The 22,667-nt window shown below is 41.0% G+C and overlaps 1 long non-coding RNA gene across 1 annotated transcript; it reads left to right on the plus strand.

Moving 5' to 3' along the window:
- Positions 1-12,504: 12,504 nt before the first annotated feature.
- Positions 12,505-20,859, plus strand: LOC145549723 (uncharacterized). The gene is made up of 2 exons (XR_014085565.1): positions 12,505-18,753; positions 20,293-20,859. It is a non-coding gene; the product is annotated as an uncharacterized LOC145549723 (long non-coding RNA).
- Positions 20,860-22,667: the final 1,808 nt, after the last annotated feature.

The raw sequence follows: 22,667 nt of genomic DNA on the forward strand, positions 1-22,667 counted from the left end.
GTGCTGCTATTCATGAAATATGCAAAATAGCATTTAGAGCCTAATTTTTTTTTTAAAGTTTGCTTATCAAAACATAAACAGACATGGCATTAGCATTTCGTTTAAAAATAGAAAAGAGTTAAATCTGAGCCGATGTAAAAAAAAAAAGCCCCTGTAGCAGCTCCCCAGCACTTGAATTTATTTACGCCGTCTCGACGGGTGATTCTCAAGGTTTATTTTTTCTTTCATGTGGACCATCAGTCACCGTAATCAACTTGATTACCTCAGTCACCGTGAAAACTAAACAGATATACAAATATTAGAATATAAACAAACTTTACAACACACAAACGACAAAATAAAACGTACCTCGCTGCTTTCACCGGGGAAAACCAAATGTTGATGGTGCCAAGCACTTTTGACAGTTTGTTCAAGTCATTCTGCCAGCTTTTATAGGGCCTGCCCTCATTTAGCTACGGCAGCCCGTGAGGTACATAACAAAAAAACCCAAAACTTTACAAAGTCCAAATACAATTAAAACACAATACAAACCACCAGTGCTAATCAAAACAGACAAATGTTAAACAATCTGCAACATCCTTTAAATAATTTACAATAAATAGTCTACAAATTTGAATAATTTAGGCAACTTAATTTAAATGGTTCACTATCCATTACAGCCCCGTTGAAATCAGCAGATGGGGAGTAGATAAGTGAGCGTTTCATCAGCTTGTAATTCATGTTTTAAAGAACATGCAAGATTATTTTTTAAAAGTCCAGATGAGAACAAGGCTGATGTGGGGAAAAATGTCTTTATTCTGAAAGATGTTGTGAAACCATATTGGATCTGGTCTGAAAATAGATCAACTATCCAGGGACTTCCTTCCTGGGTCATTCTCTCCAGTTGGTTCCAGGTGTAACCCATCTTTTAGACGTTTGTCGCGCACCTTTGGGGGTTCCACCTCAGAGCTTATATTTGTTTGTAGCTCCTATATATTCAATCTATCTTTTGCACACACACACACACACACAAAAAAGAAATCATCTAACAAATAGAAGTAGAAGACATCGCACCAACAATGATCTTCTTGTACAGAGAAGAAATGATTTTGTTTTGGGGTGAAGCAAAAAAAATGGAGCAGCACAAGAACCTGGTGAGGAACTGTGTTGCCTGGTGCCACACAAACCGAAAACATTATGGACTCGGGGAAGATCGGACCAAACGTATGACCAGTTCAGATCAACCAAAGGAGACTGTTCAGCAAACGTTTGCTCCTCTACAAGTCCGTAACCAACAGACTCAAACTCTTTTGTCTCTTATGCCATCATACTTTTTAATTCCTACCTGGAGTGAATGGGAATGTGGAGGACAAACGTGTACGGCTAATCAATGTTAATAGTCATTGACCATATAATTGCATAATTTGACATTTTGAAAATAAATTTGCTTAATGAAAACACACCAATTAGTAAAAAGTTTTGTTTTTTTGTCTTCAATAAAGTGTTTTTTGTTTTGGCAGTTCCAAAATTTCACAAAGCTGCAATGGAAGCTTTTGTTCCAAGTCACATGATCAAAAACTGGACATTTCCACTGGCGGAAACCACGAAGATGATAACAGGAAGTACTTGGTACTTGGAGGATCATGGCGCGGCCTGATTTTTAATAACTTATCGCTTGAACAAACTTATGAAAGTGTGATTTTACTTGCATTTCTTATTTTCTGTAAACACTGCAATTGCGAAATTATGTTCCCCCACGCCCCCTGACATTGTAATATCGATAGTTTTGTGCACTTTTGTAACAAAAACCCAGCTAATAACAGTTCATTAGCTGCATTACTGCTCTGCATTTTTAAATATACTTACTGATTGCAAGTACTTTTATGAATGTGGCTGTATGTATGTGTGCTTATATATGTGTTTGTGTGTGTACATGTATATGTATCCATATTGTACATTAGCATACACATTATACATATTTTACTTATTTTCTATGTCAAGCACACACACCATTAAGATCTGGTGTAAATATTTCTGATATGTCTTTGTAATTTCCTCTTTATATATTTATTACATTATTTATTTTATTCATATATATAGTGATAAGCAGCTTTTTCTGTTGATGTACTGCTGCTGGTAAGAAAATTTCCCAGGGGAGTCTTCCTGAGGGATTAATGAAGTCTAATCTAATCTTGAATCCAATTTACATCAGCAATTGTCAAAGTCTGGACTCTGATCGAGGCTGAGCAGCCAGTCAAACTAGATCTCAATCAAGCCGTATATTTAGAGCCCGCTTAGAGTCCAAACCAATGGCCTTATGGGAGCATAGCACCGTTTCTCCTGTGAAACAGTCATTAATAAATCCAACATTTCATGGAAACTGAGGACACGAGCTCCCCTTGACCCAGTGTCACCAACCTCAGTAAGGAAGTTGACTTCCACTAGCAACTGGTTGTCTTAAAAGTTAATATAAATCGGTAAATGACCAACTGATTTGCATAATCAGCCATCTGCATGTAATTAGCCATCTGCTGTAGGAGGGAGGAAAAAAGCTGTGACAGACAAAAACAAATTAACTATGAAGCATTAAACACTGATTATTAGAACTACAACTGAGCTTCTAATGGTCAGTTTGTTTCTATAAAGGTCACGGTTCCACCCCTCTGTCTTCACTATGGGTCATTTAACAAAACAGAGTTAGCTAGGTATTCATTAGCTTTTGTTAATTTTTTTTTTTGTAATTTGATTTGTATTGTCCAATTAACAGCCTACAACAACAACAACGATGCAAAAGAAAGATTGATCTACACTCTGGAAGCAGCTGGGAACGATTGCCTCATGATGCCTGTGAGTGGTTTGAGATGGAGGTGGTGACCACCATTGAAGGAAATGTCCAGGCTAATGTAATGGCGTCAAAATTAAAAGAATTCTGAAATGGCTATTTAAGGTTTCTTGGTATTCGTGGATTTTCCAATCATGATGCACAAAGACAGTTTTAGCAATCAAGGTTGTTGCTAGTTGCTAGGTTAGGCTAACAGAAAGCAACACAGCTATAAACTCAAAAGAAGATCTCAAGCAGTGGCGCAAAAAGTGGGTATGCAGGGTATGCAACACATAGGGGCGTAACACTGGAGGGGGCACCAAAACCCCGTCTGGAGGGGGCGGCGCGCCGATGATGTTTTCCCATACACTTCTGCGCGCCTTACGCTCCTTCACTTAGCCTTCACGTATCGTCGCCTCGGGGGCTGTGGGGGGGCGAGTGAGCGTCGCTCCTTCACCCTGACGTTCCTTCGGGGGGGTGTCGCCGATCTATGTTTTCGCATCCACCTGAATAATGTGTAGTTGCGCCACTGATCTCAATGACATCTGTATGCTCAAATTTATAAGCCTTGCAAATCAAACCGATGCCGTTTGCGAAATTCATCTCTTTTTACCCACCTGCTTCTCGCCATAATCCCACCTCCCCCGAGTCTCTCCAAACAGGTGACATCCTGTGCTGCTCCTGGTTTCAAATAATCTCATACAACAGATGGGTCTTTTTCCGTGGCCCTGCCAGCAAGGCCTGAACTTCGCTGCAGGCCCCTGTGGCAGCACAAACACAAACGCCACCGATGCCAGAAGAAGGGTCCAGCTTTTCGCAGCACTTCTCACTGTAGCCACCAAAAAATGTGGGTGGGATATGCACTTCCTCCACAATTTCCTGTGTCTGTTCAATGACTGTAGGATGGCCTGGGAGAATCAGAGCAGCTTGGCGCTTTAAGCATTGGGCCGCAACAACAGGTGGTTGAACACATGAGCAACAGGCATGGAAGTTATTTCTGTGGCATTTGTTTAAGACGTGTTATTGGGATTCTGGGAGTAAAACGGGGAAATTCAGGAATAACAGCAGCAAAGTGACAGGCATTTAAGACATTCACTTCAAACATGTAGAAGGCCTAGATGTTGCTCAAAACATGTTTAATTTCTTCAATTCATGTTTAACAGACAATAAAACTGAACTGAGCCAAACTGGAGCACTGTAGTCAGATGCAGAAACACAGAACCCACGTTTCTTTATTTAGCAATTTTGTTCAAGGTAGACTGTGACTTTGTCGTATGTCACTGAACCATTACAAAAGGATACAGGTAGAAGGTAAATGTAATGGCCTCTGGCATTTACACAGAAAGTTTTATGTTACGTTTATATGAGACTGCTTCCGAGACACTGCTGGTATTTTCAGATGTTGATTTGGGAAAAGTTCCATGTTCAGACAGCGACGCCAACAATCAGCTGTAGCTGTTATGCCAGACCACTGTAGACATGTTGCCACATGACGTCATGCGTACACACACACACACGTACACACACACTTAATTCGTCGGCTCACCAAAGACGAATTACCCATTGGTTTCAGCTGTCAAGTTGTCAACGTAACACACTAAATCTTAAATGTACGTGTGGTATGTGAAAGAAAAAGGGACACCGTGCTTTGATACTAGTTAACACTACAACAACTAGGTAACAAGGTGAGGAAAAAGTTTTACAGAAAATGGCGAGGGAGAAGGAAGTAGGTCAGTTATGCTAGCTTGACTTTCACAACCTTAACATGTAGACGTGCTGTGGAATTCGTTGTGTTTTGGTTCCGTTAGGACAAAAAAAAAGCGGCGACCCTCGCACCAATCCTGACTGACCATCAATGGAGCAGGTGTTTAAATGAGCTAATCAACCACAGCTGCGTTAAGTCGATAACTAATTAATAATCTCAAAATAAACATCAAGCCTGTAAATATAACACTGTAATGAACTGAATGTTCAGTTCATTGTTTGGGATTTTTTTTTTCTTTTTTTTGGTGTTGAATCCCTATACTAGCTCTTGCCAGTCAGTTACTATGACAACGGATCTGCGTGTGGTGTGAGACAAAAAGGATATGGATGGTTTTGAGTTGTTCTGCATTATTTGTGGCACCGCACTGCATTAAATAATACCTACATCTTCAGATTTCATTTACACAGAATTAATTTTACTGTGGCAACGCCGTTGTGGATGGGCATATAAAATAATAGTCTTTTTGCATGTGCAAAATTTCCAGATGTGATATCATGCAATATTATGCAATGTTTCTAGATGGCGCTGTGATCTTAGCATGTAATCGTACACGCATGTGTTTTTGACCGTTAGCTTCTACCTCATTGTAAACAGTAATCCGTCATCATTTCCCATGAATGAAGTGATCATGTAACACATGTGTCCTTATGAAAAATTGTCAAATGGAACAAGTCAAGTAGCACAACACAGCACAATGTTGTTTGCCATTGTTTTTGTTACCTACCCATCCATGCATAAAACAAACCCTACAGCTGAGCGTTCTGGGTATGTATGCTCTGGTCACACCTCGGAGACCAGGTTTCAAAAAGTGCCGGTGTCCAGGACTCCGGTAACTGGAGTTGTGTAAGCTGAATAGCATCTCCATGTAAACAGGATCTTCATTTCCCTGTTTTCATAAGGAAACCAACCATCCACCCACAGGAGCTCCATATCTTATGTACGTGTACAGCGTTGAGAGCGGAAACAATCATCTCATCTTGACTTTTCTACAAGCAGCCTTTTGACTCAGAAGCACGGCTGTGACCTTTTGATAAGCCCGAACTCCGGTTCCCATTTGTGTCACTCTGGCCCTCGACCGCAGGGAGCTGCTGACGGATCTCGGGCAAATCTGGAAGGCCGCTCCTCTGCAAACCGATCCCTCTTGTGTCCGGATGCAGATGTTAGCTTGCGCGGGCGTACGAGCGCTCTCCAAATTAATCACGCCCACTTTTAACGTCTACGTAGTCGCTGCTGAGTCAGTTGTAAAGTTGAGCCAAGTTCGAGAGGGAGGAGGAATGCTAAGCAGCAGTAAGCTCCCAGGGAGCGTGGCCCGGAGAATTTCGGAGCGTTTAAGAGGAACGCTCCTCCCTTCGCCACCTCACTTCAACGGCTTTTACACCCCTCCATCAATCCTCCTGTTATGCCTCTGCTTCCTCGTTAATACCGTCCCAGGATCTCCGTCCGTCTTCTCCACCGGAGCGTTTCTTGCCTCCACTGCCCCCCTCCTCAGCGGTGCCCTCTTAACACTCTTCTCTTAAAGCTCAGCTACTGCCAGCGTGCGAGGAAAGCTGCTCCTTTTGTGGTCTGCTGAAAAGGACCCCCGAGTGTCTGTGTGTGTGTGTGCGTGCACGTGGGTGTGTGTATGAATGAAAGGGTGATGGGGTCAGAACGATTGACACGGGCATCCATCAATTGCGAGCGCGCAGCGTGGCTGTCGCTGTCACAGAGATTTCAGTCAAGCTTGTCCGCATCAATTATATGTTGTAGATAACTGGGACATAACCACACACACACACGTACACACACACTTAAAGTACCACCAGTCCCCCCTCCTTCACACACACAGCACCACTCATATTTAGCCTGAATTTTTTTTTGTCCAACCGCACACGTACGAAGACTCGACAACCTCGTCTCTCTTTCGGCTTTAGACGTAATAAAGACACAAAAGAACGCCGAGTGTTTTGAAGCCCAGCGGAGCATGACAATGAAGAGCAGAAGAAGCCTTCTTAATAGCTCGAGTAACCCTGTCCTCTTCTCTGTCTCCTGCTAATGGATGGATAAATTTAGAAATATGGCCAAAAGAGAATGGAACAGAACATTGGAAATGGTTTCACCCTGAGGAATCGTTCTCTTTTTCTTTCAAGAATTAGAAAGAGCTTTCCCCTAATACACCTTAAAGAAGTTTAAAGGAATAGTTGGGATTTTTTCTTCTTTTTAGATGAGGATTTGTTAACTTGGTCTCAGTAATAGTGCCTTTTCCTGGATTAGAAAAATGTCAGTAAATTTGTGGAAACATTGGAAATTCTGAACAGAGATGCTAAACTGGAAGTCACTTAGTTTTAGCAAGTTAAAACATTTCCAGATGAAAAAAAGACAAGTGTAGCTATTAAAATTGATGTCTCAAGTCTTCTTTTTGGGACCAAAATAGTGATTTCTGCCCATCTCACATTAAATTCAACTACAGTCTGATCCAGCTATTGAATAAATGTAACATCGTAATAAAGTTTAGTTTACGACTTTCTATAAACTAAACTAATATAGATATTTAATTACAGTCGCCCGAGATCACGTCCTTGAGGAAACTCACATGTGATCTTTGGTTGCTCAGATTTATTTCTGCCAAATGACGCAAAGTTGTCCTTTACAAAAACCATGCAAACATTTTCAAATAAAAATGGCTTAAATCAGTTTAAAGTTGTTTCGATATTTAGACAATCCCGTGGATGGGATGCACTTGAACGCATCATAACAGCGCAGCTGTTGGGAAATCCCAGCGCGTTGTCACATCTCTTCTGCTGCTTAATGTTTGGGACTTGCTAAATGCTGCAGGTATTGCTGGATTTGGACGTAATCTGATTTTCCTCCAGCGACGTTGCATCCAGCCTGATTTTGCTTGGAGTTAGTAATTCACCTATTTGGAAAATGAGCTGTGTGCCCCACTGCTGTTGGAAGATGTGTATGCAGACATACAGTTTTCTTTTACCTTTCTTTCTCCACAGTTAACAGCATTAAAATCTTAATTAATGTTCCCAAAGAGCAGGTTTGTTTTGGTCTCACTTTTTAAAGTACGTTCCATTGCACTTTTAGTTCCACACATAATAATTCTGCATATGTTCAGATGTAAAACAGTGCTGTATTTGTTGGGTATGTGTGCCAAACTGACGAGGAAATCCCATACAATTACGGTACAAATATATGTACTGTTACACCCCTAGTGGATTTATTGCTGACTGCTAAGTCATTCTTTTTCAGGCAGATTGATACAGCAACAATAAACTTCTGTAACAGGCCTTTACATGATTAAAGAGTCATTCTGTAGCTGAAAGCTTAGCAACTTTCTTCTGTAAGCATAGGAGTTTAATCTCTCTCGACTCGGCGTGGACAATTTCAGTCTGCGTTGTGTTAAATTGCTTAAATCAGCAGGGCCCTCTGACTAGCTGTTAGCCTTCCAACACTGAGGTTTTACTCACTTTTCCACCGATGCCATCTTCGCAGATAGTAACTGTATAAAACTGGAGCTCCCACTTTAAGAATAAAAATGATTTTAAACCACAACCTGAAAAAGGACCTGCAGCGTGGACTGATGGTCAAAGGCGCGAGATGAGAGCATGCTGTGAGAGTTAAAAATCAGAACGACAAAATGATGTAGTGATGGTTGGCCATAAAACATGACAGAATGAGAGTGACAGAGGAAAGAACAGACCTGTGGGGGATGATATCATCATTATGACAGTCATCCTAATGTACCATCTGGAGTAATGGCTTTTGGATGCTTCTTTGACCAAGCCTCGAGGTTACACTGATTTAATGATTTATTGACGGCGGCTAGCCTTAAGGCCACACAGCCAAATTAAAGCTTCTAATCATTACATCAAGTGCGTGTAATGTACGAGGTATCACCCAGATTTGAGGTTTGAAAAACCAAACGCTGATCTAAGGTTACCGGGGCTACGTGAAAGCCCTCGACAACAGGCAGCAGAACTTCAGGGTGAGCTGGTTCCACTGACACCAGAACAAACACAACTTCAGAGACTTTTGAAGGTGGAAAAATGAAGTTCAAAAGCTTGAATGCATGCGCAGTCTGTCTCTCCGGTGTTATTCACAGAACTTGAAACCGGTCAAGGTGAATCAGAAGCACCGCAAACGTCTTCACCCACAAAGTCAGTTCTGCTCAGCTGCAACGGCTTCATTGAAGTGGGAGCGGACAATTCTCAGGCTAGGAGAATTGAGCTGAACTGAATTTACATTTGGCCCACATATGATTTTATTTTATTTTTTTTACATTTTGTGAGTAGCTTGGCATCTGGGGAAATCCTGCTGAGTTCCGGAGAGATTTTAAGATGATCAGATCTGTCGATTGAAGTCTTGCACAACAGTGTCCAAGAGGGTAATCTCAGTCACGACAGAAAGGGACTGACTCTCATTCTGCATGGATGAGTCTCTCTTCACCTTTATCAAAAGAGAATTTTAAATAGTTTTTATCACTTGTTGTCCATGTGTGCTTAAATATCATGTTTTCAATCAAATAAATGCAGCTTTTATCTGTTTACTGCCAAATTATTTCAGTCAATCCCTACAGTTTCTTGAGAATTATCGTAGAAAATCACGCAAAATCACCAAATCCCCGCACTTTTTAGGGCTAGCATAAAATTGGGAGTTTATTGCAGATTTTTCTCAACAATTGTCAAAAACTCTCTGACTTCCACTGAACAGCTGCCTCAGCCGTAACTGATGTCAGATTATATATAGTCCATGATCTATAGGATGAGTAATAGAAAGTCGCATTTACCGTCATAAATAAGCGTAAATATTTCCAAATTCTTACCACAAACACTTTGATTGTTGTTGCGGAAAATCACAAAGAGAACCTCAAAATCCTGGACGGACTGAAAAGATGTTCAATAATATTATTAAATTTTAAGAATTCATTGATATTTTAACAGTTTGTGAACAAGTTTAATCAATACATCCTGGCACAACCGGCCCTTTGAGAGCGTTCATGATCTAGATTTGGCCCAAAACGAAAATGAGTTTGACACTCCTGGTCTAGTCGGTCTGATTCAGTGATCAGCTCTAGACTATTGTTGTGCCGACACAAATGTTCACAAAGTCTGTTTCCCACATTCAGGTGAAGTCCAGATTTTTCATCCCAAGTCCAGTCTGAAGTCAAGACTTCTTGTATCCCAGTTTCAAGTCAAGTTTGGTCTTCCATTCTAAGTCAGGTCGATAGTAAAAGTCAGGTTTAGAGCATTTTTTGCCAAGTCAGGTCTAAAGTCTTTTGGCACAATTTCGACTCATCTCTAGTCTTTCATCCTAAGTCCAGTCTGCAATCTTTCCTCCAAATCAAGTCAAGTCTAGAGTCTTTTGCCGTTTGTCCAAATCCAGTCTTTTTAGTGGAAGTCAAGACTTCCACCAAAAAGTGTTTCCTCCAAAGTTCAATCTAGTAGAGTTTTAACTGACATGCACATCAACTCTAAAGTGTTTCATCACAAGTTCAGTTCCAAACAACAGTCCCCACCAAATGCCAGTCTTTCCTCTCAAGATAAAGTCGAGCTTGGAGTCTTTTGTGCCAAGTCGAGTCACAGGTCGTTTATCACAAGTCAAGCTCCATTTCTTACCGTTCAACTTTTTCTTCTCAAATCCAAGTCATGTCAAGATCTTATAACCAATGTCTGAGTGAGGTCTTGAGAATTAAACCCAAATCAAATTCAAGTTTAGAGCATTTTGTGCTGAGGCAAGACTATGGTCTGTCAACTCATGTTCAGGTCAAGTCTGGAGTCATTCATCACAAGGCCGAGTCGAGACTACAGCCTTTTGTTTTTCATCCCAAGGCCAACCCAGGACTCTAAGCAAGTGTACCATTGTTATAATCCTTACCAGACTGACAGGTGGGAACAATTGTCAAGATTAAGATTGAACTTTTTGTTCTTTTTCATACTGTATTTGTTTAGAACCAATAGCCCAGCACATCCCTTCATATGCCTTTACGAGTAATACATTCGCTATTTAACGCTTTATATCTTTTATGTTCATTCATTAACTCCAAAATCTGACATGTCTTGGTCCTTTCAGGTGAACCGTACCTAATAACTGAGAGAAATTCAGTATGCTCTCCTTAGATGTAGTTTTGACATTAAAATGTGACTCATTGGTATTGTAACAAGTATTGAGGCATTCCAGGTACCTCAGCTTCAGCTTGTAACCACAATGAACAGAAGCTGCATTCATGCTGTTATGATTCTTATAACTTGATCTCGCTTTGCTTTCCCCATTTCCTCAAAAACACAGTTGATGACGGTGGTAAAAATCCATTAACACCGTCAGCAGCCCAACACATAAAATCCTTAAACGGTGTATGAGCTCAGATGTGCTCCACTGGACTTGCTCAATGTCCAAAGGGGGCTGTAACAGCTCCCCAAGTGTGCCGAGTGCGGCGGCTGGATGAGGATATGCAGGGCGGCTAAAAAAAGAAAAAGAAAAAAGGTCTTGTGTTGTGTTCAGTCAGCCTTTTCATAGGGTAAACATCGGTGTTACCAGGTGCTCTTTTGACATTTGGAGCCATTTTCGGGGCTAAGTCTTAAAAAAAAAAAACCCACAAGGTTGTTCTTTGTGTGCACAACTAAAACATGTCGCATGTGTAAAATAAAGTGCCCTTGTCGTGTTCCCGCTTTTTCCAGTGAAATCTTCCAGCATGACTGTCAGGCTTTGAGCATCAGCCTACACACACACACACACACACACACACACACACACACACACACACACACACACACACACACACACACACACACACACACACACACACACACAAACATACACACACGTCTCCTGCCTGCCATAAGACACTCGGGCACAAAGACGCACGCCACAGCCATGCAAACGGGATTTTTTACACTTCCAGACTAAAATGAGATTATTTTTTGCCTTTGAGATTATTCCAGGCGAGCGCTCTGGTGTTGTGTCTCCGTCCTGCTTTGGGTGCCTGTTGAAGCTCTGCACATCCAAGAAAAGGTGGGGGTGAAAAAAAAAGAAGGAAAGAAAGAAGTAGAAGAAGAAGAAGAAGAGAGGATAATGTAATAAAACCAGGAGTCAATTGCCTGGTTTCACCTACAGGGCTGAACACACTCGGCCAGCACTTGCTCATTATTCACATCATTCATTCCCCACACACCCCTGAACACGCTGTTGCGCGGGCAGAAATGAATTGTCTGCCAGGCTGTAGTTCAGAATAAACAGCCACCGCTATCAATTTATTTCGAAGTCGGAGACAGTAAAGCCCCGGCGATGGCCGCATTAGCCCGTGGTTGATAAGTGGTTATTGTGAACAGGGAATGATACGACGACGGCTAATGAGAGGCTGCAGACAACATCCCATTTTCCTATCCTGTCATAAACACAACACTTCATCTTCTTAACGCTCCTTCTGGTGGACGGGTCCGGGTGGAATTCAAGCACAATCTGTGGCCTTCCTCTAACTTTGTTAACCGTTTTTATTCCATTTCATACTTGGATTAAACCCCCGGAACCCAGGGGACTCATCAATCACGGCTCTAGGTGCTTCGCGGCGAACGGGGGTGGGAGGGGGGGAATTGCAGACGGGAGGGGGGGGGCGCGTCGTAAATTATCCTCGATTCGGTCGTCGGGGCTGTTGAGGTGTCGAGTCTGCGTTGTCGACCGATCACAAGATCTCGATCCGCGGGTTTCTTTTGGACCGGCGCTAATTAAAAGATCGACATCCATCAGGTTCACCTGGAGCAGACAGCGGCGCAGACACTGTATTGTTACAGTTAATTTCTCATACTGCTCCTGTGTGGCTTCAAATTTGCGGCAATTGGATTTTAATCTGTGTACCACTGATTAGTCATTTGGCTCCCCAGCCGCTGTGTAATTTGTTCCACAACAGAGAGCGGAACAAGGCAAGTGCGGGCGTACGGCACGCGCACGCACGCATACACACACACACACCAACGGCATGCACGCCGGGCGACTCCAACGCACAGATGCTTAAAGAGGTGGACACACGAGAGAAACGGAGAGAAGCGAGAGGAAAAGTAAAAAGCGGAGAGAGAGAGATGCAAAGAAGAATGCGAAGACGATAGTTTGGTTTGAGAGATTTAAGGCTGTTCAAGAGGATCTCAGCGCCCTCTTGTGGACGCAGAGAGCAATGGACACGTTCAGGATGGCTTGATTGAGTGTCTGAGTGGACGGTAGGCGCACATGTCCAGAGGGGGATGGACGGGGTCGCTCACTCAAGTCCGTTCATCAGGACTGACTCTGCGGAGTAACTGGAAACGCTCTCCAGGTTTCAGGGTCAAGATCACAGCAGGAGGTTGGAGAAGGAGCAGAACGGAGTCATTCCACCAGACAGGAGAGGGCAAGGTCACGAATGAGACGCAAGGTCTGTGAAGGTTGGAGAGGTGCTGGGTTGTAGCATTCAGTCCTAAATACTAGACTTTAGAAATATGCAGTGCACAGTCATATTGATATAAAAATAGAACTAAGCTTACAGGTTATTCTCAGTCATACCCCATCAGACTACCATGGATCTGCCTTGGTTTTCACTGTAAGACTCCAGCGTTTACTTGCTATGCGTCTGATAATGTCTGGCACAATTTGACTCCCATCTTATTCCTAGAGATTCACAGACAGAAAAATGATAACAGTACTTAACCTCATACTGCACTGTGCAGACGCTCTGTCTGCACTGATGATGAGAGAAGATTAGCTCAGCAAATCATTGAAAATAATTGAGACAGTTTACAATGTACTAAAGTTGCAGTACGTAACTTTTACAAAAATAATGTTTTTTGCATATTTGTTAAGACGGTCACCATGCTGTAACGGTATAATATGACTCAGATTGGCATCTGAAGAAATGCACAGATCCAGGTCAAAAACAACCAATCAGAGCCAGGAGGGAGGGTCTTGGCGCTGCCAATCATCCTCTAGTACAGTGTTTCTCAACCCTGGTCCTCACCACCCCCCCTGCTGTGCATGTTTTAGATGTGCCTCTATTCCAGAACAGCTGATTCCAATGATTTCATGACCATCAAGTACTGCAGAAGCCTGTTAATCACCCAGAGATACAATTCAGGTGTGTGGCAGAAGGGAAATACCTAAGACATGCAGGACAGGGGGGCCTGAGGACCAGGGTTGAGAAACACTGTTCTAGTATGTACTGCTCAATGTGCTAATGTGGGAGAAACAACTCGCACTTACAGGAAAACCATTTATTATATTCATCTGTGTGCATGCTAGCTAGCTTTAGCATTGATGACAGGCTGTTGTGTTAGAAATAAGTGGAACCTGTGAGCAGCACATACACAAACTTCATTGACAGCGCTAATGTCCTCCTCCTGGCTGTGATTGGTTGTTTCTGACTGAGATCTGTGTTTCTACAGTTAGTACTGGGAGCACTGGGAGAAGGCAGAGGAGCTAGATTTTTTAAATTTATTTTATTTTCACATATTTTCTGTCTCATGCGATACTGTCACGACAATGATAATTTTAACAAATATGTAAAAAACATATTTTTCATAAAAGTTGCACGCTGTAGCTTAGTTAGCTTAAAAAGTTAGAAGAACTGTCTTGGAAATAACCTGAAAACAAATTGGTGAATAAGCTATCAGTCCTGAAGTTGCGTGGTACTACAAAACCTCCAATACTTGAAATATTTACTTGCGTCAGCATGCCAAATGCTTGAAGTGGCTCCAACGGCAGGGCGGTCTGACCGGCTTACAGAGCGTTTCATCTACTAATTATTTGCAAACTTGGGGCAATGAGAATGTGGACGTAAATAGAACTAACATTACATCTCTTCCTTCGGTGCAACTTCTGGGTTGTTGCAATCAAAGCTTAAAATAATCAGAAATATTTGTCTTTGTGCGTTCAATTGCCACGGCAGACAAAAGAAACAACTATAATGTAACGACTAGTAACTGATTTGCTTAGATAAAAGAAAAACTGTAAAAGAGAGCGTTCACAGCAGCAGGCAGGCACAAAAAAGTCCATAAGTCAGAGAAAAACCTGGACTTGGACACACATGATTGAGTCACAAATTATTATTATTATTTTTTTTGCGATCGTCAGAAATATAAAAATAATCAAATGACCCTGATATTGAAAGAAATTATAGAAAGCAGTGATGCAAATACACTCATGATTTAGAATGATCCTTCAGATAATGATGGTACTTTAACATAAAACCTCATAATAAACCTAATTAAGAAATATTATAATTGCAGCTTAGATGTTGGAATTTCTCTTGAACTGCGCTGTGAATGTTTCTCCACTAGGTGGCAACAGTAACCTGTAGTACAGCTTCTTCTGGACTGATTCACAGAACCTAATACAGTCAGTGTTGCTGCAGCGATCCCACACTGCCTGAAAACCCTGAAGAAATGAACTTGTCTACTATTTGAGGTTTCTCAGACGGTATGGGCTCCTTACTGCTTGCAAACAAACAAAACCTCCTACTTAAACTAGAGAAAAATAAAAAAAAGGGGGGGGCAGCTCAGATATTAACATATCTTCATTCAACTTATATTTTAGCTGTGCTTTGATATTTACCTACTGCTGAGGAAAAATGTTTAAAAAAGAAAAAGAAACACATCTCAGCTTTTAGATGTACCACTTTTATCACAACTTAGTTCCTTTCTCTGTATATAAAATGTACTAAAGCATTTGAAATAATCCACAAATCTAAAAGAAGAAATGGATTTCTTCTCCTGAACCCACATCCTGGCATCAGCCTGATAAATAAAACAACCTCTGGCTACAGAAACAATATCGGTTTTTAATAAAAGAAAAAAAATAATGCATTCCACTGCAACAAGTTAAACATGTCATGTGACAAGGATTTTTTTTTATAATTTTTTTTAGCTGTTTAGTGGTTTTCTGGGGGGGTGTTTTCTTTCTCATTTTACAAGGAATTTGTAATTTAATTAAATTCTTTACTACACAAAAATATTTTTCTTTTTCTATATCTCATTTAGGAGCATACACAAAAACCTTGCTCCACTTTTTAATCATTGACAGCAGAATCTGCTTGAGCAAATTTTAGTAGTTCAAAATAAAAAACCTGAAAATATTCACATCACAGAAATGGCAACACCAAGGTCATGTATTAACGGTTCACAAATTGACAAAAGGCCGTCGGTAAGTTTGGTTCCCGGGATGTTCAACCAAACATCTGTGTTTCTACTGTGAAGTTATTTTTATCGAAAAAAAATCCAAGCTGGCCCGTTACAGACCAACTGAACATCGGATTCGGTTTGAAGCGTCTGGCGTCCCAAAGTTAATTAACCTTTATCAGCGCAGAGTGAGCGTTTGCATAGGATTGTGTGGACGTAAATATAGCTACTAGCTGTGTTTTCATAACAAATGTACTCAAAACTTTGTCTATATTCTGCTAAAGTAAAAAATAAAGCAACAACACAATTTCGCAATTGCGTTGTTTAAATTAAACGAGTCACAATTAAAAATCACACGTGAACAACCTTGTTCAAGAAATAACACCCTCCTCATAGCACTTCCTGTCTTCTTCTTGGTTAGCGCAAGTAGCAACCGGTTGTTGATCATGTGACTCGTGTGATGCGAAAAAAGCGTGTCCAGTCACAGTTTTGCAAAATACACCAATTTTGATATGGCCGGGAAAAAAACACCTCTCTTTGTAAAAGTTTTTGAGAAATTGGCACGTCTTCCATTAAGCGAATTCATTTTCGAAACGTCAAATTTCGCAATTTGAAGGTTAACGGAAACCAGTGGCACAAAAAGTGGGTAAGCAGCGCATGCAACGAATAGGGGCGCTGCACCAGAGGGGGCGTCAAAACCCCGTCTGGAAGGGGCGGCGCGCCGATAATGTCTCCGCATGCACTTTAGTGCGCCTGTACGCTCCTCACGCACATAACGGGGTAAATGTAGCAAGTTTGACCTTTTACGTCTCTTCGTCTCGGGGTGGGGGGAGTAGAGCGAGCGTATGTTTTCTATGGTCCTTCACCCTGACGCACTTTCCTTGGGGTGGGGGGGCCGATTTATATTTTCGCATCCACCTGAATAATATGTAGTTGCGACCCTGACGGAAACGCAGTTACTGTTGGGTCACTGACATCATATGTAAGTAGCAATGGTATAAATGTGAGCTACAAAATGTTTCAACATTCCCATTTTTCATCATCATTGTTGTGCAGTTTGTTTTTTCCATAAGAAGAAGAAACTACTGGAATAGAGCGAGGCTTTTCTCAGAACTCAAGGCTATTAAAAAATAAAAAAAAGAGAGAGAGAGGATGATTACTTGAAGCAGGTGTTCCTCTGTGGATCCATCAAATCTCTCTGCCCATTTGGTTCAGCTCAGGGTAGCAGGAGGCCGGCCAGCGGTGGACACAATCCAAGTCCATCAAAGAGACGCAAGAGACCGACCAGCACACATGAACGCAGTCCTACCGTCAGCCCAAAACAATCAATCCAATGAGCGAAGGATCAGAACCGCATGGAGCAATCGGATGCAGAGAAGCCAAAGCAGAGATCTTGTTTTACTGTATTCAAACTGATTACTGCATCATATTATCATCAACTGTCGCTGTCAGAGATGCTGACTAATCATCTGACTCACAGAGGCCCTCTGTTGTTCGTTTAGTTCAAGTACCTTTAATGAGCAGCTGGATAGCTAATTAGCCTATTAGGAGCTGCAACTCACAGTTATTATTGGTCTCAATCAGGCTAAAGTCAATTGCTGACTTGATCTATAAGGTGAACGTGTTGGAGCACCAAAATGGTTTGGCAGTCCAGTTCAGGGGACCAAATTTTAGCCTAACCAAATGTATCACCTGTACGTTTTGGGAAGCTGCTGTAAAAGACAGACAGAGAAATTTGACTGTACAATCTGACCTTTAAGGATGGATGCCATTATCTGTAATGTGCTGAGCCAGAACATACGTAGGTAGCTGGAACATTTCAAAGACAGAAGATGCATTCGTTAATTATAAAGCACTGACCTTTTGGATTCTGAATCCCACAGTGTTCAGCAAATCATTTTGTGACTTTTTCTTTTTAAAACAGATTGAAGATCTTCTGATCTTCATTTTAAATGTTTTAGTTCATATATAGAACATATATATTTTTTTTTATTTCTCTTCATAACTGACACAGACCCATTCGGTAAATTAGAATATTATAGAAAAATCTATTTATGTCTGTAACTTTGTCTCCAAGTGAAACACATCTATTAAAGGGTCAGTATTATGTGCTTTCCACACCATTTTATAGAACAATCAAGTAACTACATTTCCTTCACTTGTTATAAAAATGCTATGTGAAATTGGGCCTTTGCCTCTTTAAAAACGCCTGCTCTTTCTGAAACTCCGCCATTAGGAAGCCATCACAACGTCACTCCTCTAAAACCCTTTAGCAACATTTTTACCAGCGTTTCACTGAAAATTAGCTCATGTAGTTCCACCAGGTGTTTGCTAATTGCTGCTAGCTAGTCTGCAGGAGTTGACTGGGGGAGAAATGGAGGATGGATGCTCTGAAACTCAGAAACTTAGAAACCAAGGAGGAGCTGCGCTTCGAAGGCGGAGCTAGGTCCACCCAGATGTTTACCACAACCAAATGGTTGCCACGGGAGATGACTGGATTTCTCAAACATGCTTGAAAGAATCAAGGCAAGACTCCAGGTGTGTTTTTGGTGAGGGAACATAACATAACATGATGTAAAGCTAAAAGAAAAACATAAATTTGACATAATACTGCCTCTTTAATCATCACGATTACAATTTTACATTAGACCAAAAACAGAAATGTGAGCTTAGTGAAAAGATTAACAAATTCAAAAGGTTATTTTCAAATGGTGCTTTTTAATCTGACAGAGACTCCGTTTTTAAGAGTCCTGCCTCTCTTGCAGAGTGCATTAAGCACTTTTTAAAAACTGGGGTGGAAAATAGTTCTTATCCTTTTAAACTCCAAGGAAATGAAAAAACCACGTCACCCAAAATGGCTGTTAAATCAGGGAGGCTCGTTAGTTCCAGCCTCTTTTGCAACATTTTGTTCTGCGGGCGCATTCTTCCTCCTGTGAGTCTGAAACATTCACACTTATTACAGTCACAACCTTCTACCTTTTTTGTCTCGTGTCCCACTTATTACAGGCCCACTGCCTAAAGGACGCATCCGTGACAGAACAGAGGAGCCGAGAGGAAAAAAACTCCGATAGACGGTGTGGAGAAAAATAATAAAATGTGTCATTTTCCCTTTTTTTTATTTTTTATTTTTCCCCATGAAAGGCTTATGTTTTTGATGTATTCATGTTCCACCAAGTTAGAAAAGGATTCCAGCAACTTTTAAAGCATTTTATTCTTTTTTCTTTCCAAGCATTATGTAAAACCCAGCCTTTTATGCTTCCACCGAGCTTTCACACGTCCATTTCATGGAGAGCTGCGCTCTCTCACTACAATCACAAAGCGTCCCTTTCGATCGTTTCATGGTTTCACTGAGTTCTTCTTTTCACTGTACCTGTGATGCGGCGTTATCTCCTTCTTTTATTTATGAGCAACTGAATCACATACATTCTGAATCACAACACAGAGGAATTTCTAGATGCAGAAACCTTCTGCTTACGGATTCTCACCGGCATAATGCAGATTATGGCTGTTGCATGAATCCACCTTTTAAACTTGACCTTTCATCTCCAGACTCTCTGCTTTTCTGCCCATTTCAGTTAAACAGAACGAAGTTTAATATCCTCCATTCTTGTAGAAAAAGATAAATTGCCAAATATTACACAATAAACCATATTTAATAAATAAGAATATATTTCCAAATTTAAAGTGTTTGCTTTATTGGTTTGATATGATACTTTAATGAAAACATGATATTTAGTACTAGTTACAAGCAGTAAATGGTCCTAATTAACAAAATAAAGACTTGGCAATGACAGTTTCTGTTAGTAATTTATGTAAATTGTTTCATGGAGGTACTGAAATAAATGGACTTTTTCAATAATATTCTAATTTACTGAATATTACCACATATAGCTAAAACCCGCGTTCCCATTACAAATGGTGCGAAAACTTCCAGTAATTTTGAAAAAAAACAAAAAACGGTTTCTCCGCTAAATAAGAAATTAAAATCACATGTGAATAAGTTTGTTTGCATAAGTCATTAAAAAACATGCTATCTCTTCATCCTCCAGCTAAATCCTGTCTTCTGCTTCTTCCTGTTTTGCACCAGTGGCAACATCTGGTTGTTCCTGTGATGCCAAAAAAGTGTTTCCTTTACATGTTTGTGAAAATAAACCAATTTTGATGTGGTGAAAAAAACAACCCATCCTGTCTCTAAAACGCTTTATCAAAAAAAAAAAAAAAACCCAAAGTTTTTTTAAATTTGCTTGTGTCTGTTTAGCAAATTAATCTTTTAAATTTCAAATTGTGTGATCATATAACCATTGGAAACACAGCTAGTATGTTGTGGGGTTGCTTGTATAGATTGATAAACTGTGATGTTTTCTCTCTATATATTTGTAATGTGTTAAGAACGGCTTAGACCCAGGACGAGAAGGAAAATGTGAAACAGAAGTTCACATTTAGCTTCTTGCTGGAATTACTGGCAACACAACTGGAAAGGACTGGAAAAAACAAAGTGGTCATTTACCCAGTTCCTCTTCAGAGACTCTGACGTTGATTATCTGGAATCCTCTGAAGTTTAACAGAGGAAGAAAAGGAAATGTCGGGTTTACAAGGGACTGTTTCACCCACAGGGCCACAAAGAGGAGGACACTCTTCACACTGGAAACCAAGGATGGTGACATAGATAAGCAGCTGGGTCTACTCGCCTCTACAACGATATCAGATCTCACCACGAGGCCGGTGAATAATCTTTATATCCATGATCCAAAGTTCAGTGGTCGGGTAAACAGTCTAGCTGAGCAACAAAGAGGGGCAATGAGGCAGAGCAAATCCAAAATCCATGAAGCTGTAATCAATATCCAGGTGCTTGAAGCACAAGAAGAGAGACACTCAGAGAGAGCAGGCAGAGGACAGCAAACCAGCCAGATACACGATCGGGATAACAGACATGAACGCTGGAAGGCCGAGAGGACTTCTGACAATCTGGCACTGAGTGAGTGCAGAGCAGGAGATGATGGGATATGAGGCACATCAGTCAGCAGAGGACTGGAGCAACACCAGACTTAAACTAAATCTGTCACATAGGGTTGCCACCCGTCCCGTATTTGGCTGTTAAATGTAGCGTCCCGTATTGAACGCGATTTGTTCCGTATTCTACAAATGTGTATGTGCAATAATAAAGAAGTGGTTCCCGAGTACTTTGTATAGTAGGATGCCCCAGTCATTGTTTCATTCACGGTGTTGGTGTTGCGATATCGTGCCCAAATGCTTTCTGGGTAACACACACTAACCGACACGCTGCCGCCGCAGTTCGTCCCTCCCCTGCTTGTGAGACTAGGATGACGCGCATTAGTAGGCGTCCCTTAGTTTGATTTCTGAAAGGTGGCAACCCTACTGTCACATGATGCATTAAAATGAGCTCAGTCATTTCCTGTCTCAATCATTTTTGCTTGCAGAATTCATAAACCATTTTTCATTAGTGGGTTTTGTGGTTTCCATTTTTTTTGTTGTTTTTGGTTCTGCTTCATTTTGGAAGCTTAAGATATCATTAAGTTCCATTGTTAAGGGTTCTTTACAAAATTTAAGTTTGTAGGTTTTTGAGAGAGGAAACTTGGATTATTTGGAAAAGTGAAGATTGTGACAATAACCCCAATAGTAAGAAATTTCCTCTTCAATTAAGATTGCTGTGTTGAGAAGGGCTTAATGGAAAAGTCAAGAATTCAACTTCAGATGAAATCAACCCTTTGTAACCAGTGAGAGTAGTGGAGATATAGAAATAAGCCATTTAAGTGACTCATCTTTTATTATTATTTTTATTTTTATTGACGTGTCCTGTTTATTGGTGTGGCAGTCCCAAATGTTGTCCAAGTGTTAAGGTGAGGCCCAACATGTTTACTTTCACAAGTGGAGTATTACAGCTTTCACCTTTAAGCTCCACTTGATATCCACAGAAATGTTTTTTAGAAATTTCTTTGGGTTTGCTTCAAATGTAAATTATGTATATACAGTAGATGAAGAAAGGAGGAAAAAACAGAGAAAGGCAGGGAAAAGGTTTAGAAGTCTGCCTCTAAACCTGCAGAAAGAGAGAAAACAAAACCGAAACACTGCAACAAACACATGCATATAACAGAACATCATTAGAAAGTACACAGTACAAGATGTATTTCATGCCAATTGCAGCCCAGCTGAGTGTGTATCTGACAAACACCTGAATCTAAACGTGTGTGTGTGTGTGTGTTCCTCTGCTGATCTCCATGCAGATATTCACAACTTACAAGCCTTGTCTTTTTGTTTTACTGTCCTTTTGCATTTCATTTACACTCCAGATGCTAAATCATGGTTCCAGTCCGCTGTGACAGCCTGTGACTTTTTGAAGCTCAAAAGCCGTTTCATGGCACTCCAGAGCTCACAGGCCAATCAAAGCCTTCGGTTTTTTTATTTTTCTCACAATGTCACGAGAAGAAGACGTCAATCTGGCAGCCAGTCGAGGTGAGAGTCTATAAAAAGCACTGGCACAGTAACACAGTTGTCAAGAAATGCATAGCCTACATCTGGGGGTCCTTCAGGAATGGAGCCTCTGGAGGGATGAGAAGATGGAAATAGCACTTGTGAATAGAACTTGAACTGCATTAAAACAGTGAAATCTCGCATTTTCACACTCGTACTAACGCGACTATCAGCAATGAGATTGACTTTTTTTTTCCCCCTCCTTCTCAGGCACTCAGCGTGAGAGTCATCTGCATCTGCCTGTATGCAATCATTCGCCGGGTTGTTCTCGGCCGTCTTTTCTTCATCTCCCATCTGTCTTGCTTCTTTTCGGGCCTCTGCTGTACTTCCACGCACATGGCTCCGCAGCTCTCAATAACCCAGTGATTCGGTAAAACGGAGCGCTTTATTGAGAGCTGCAGAATGCTCCCGTTGAGCCAATTTCTGCTTCAGTCGAGTAAATTGAGGAGAGCATGAGTGACGAACAGAAGTGTTTATTGATCTCCCAGTATTACTTAAA

The sequence above is a fragment of the Poecilia reticulata genome, chromosome 21 (assembly GCF_904066995.2).
Source record: "Poecilia reticulata chromosome 21, P_reticulata-male-v2, whole genome shotgun sequence".
Classification (NCBI taxonomy): Eukaryota; Metazoa; Chordata; class Actinopteri; order Cyprinodontiformes; family Poeciliidae; genus Poecilia; species Poecilia reticulata.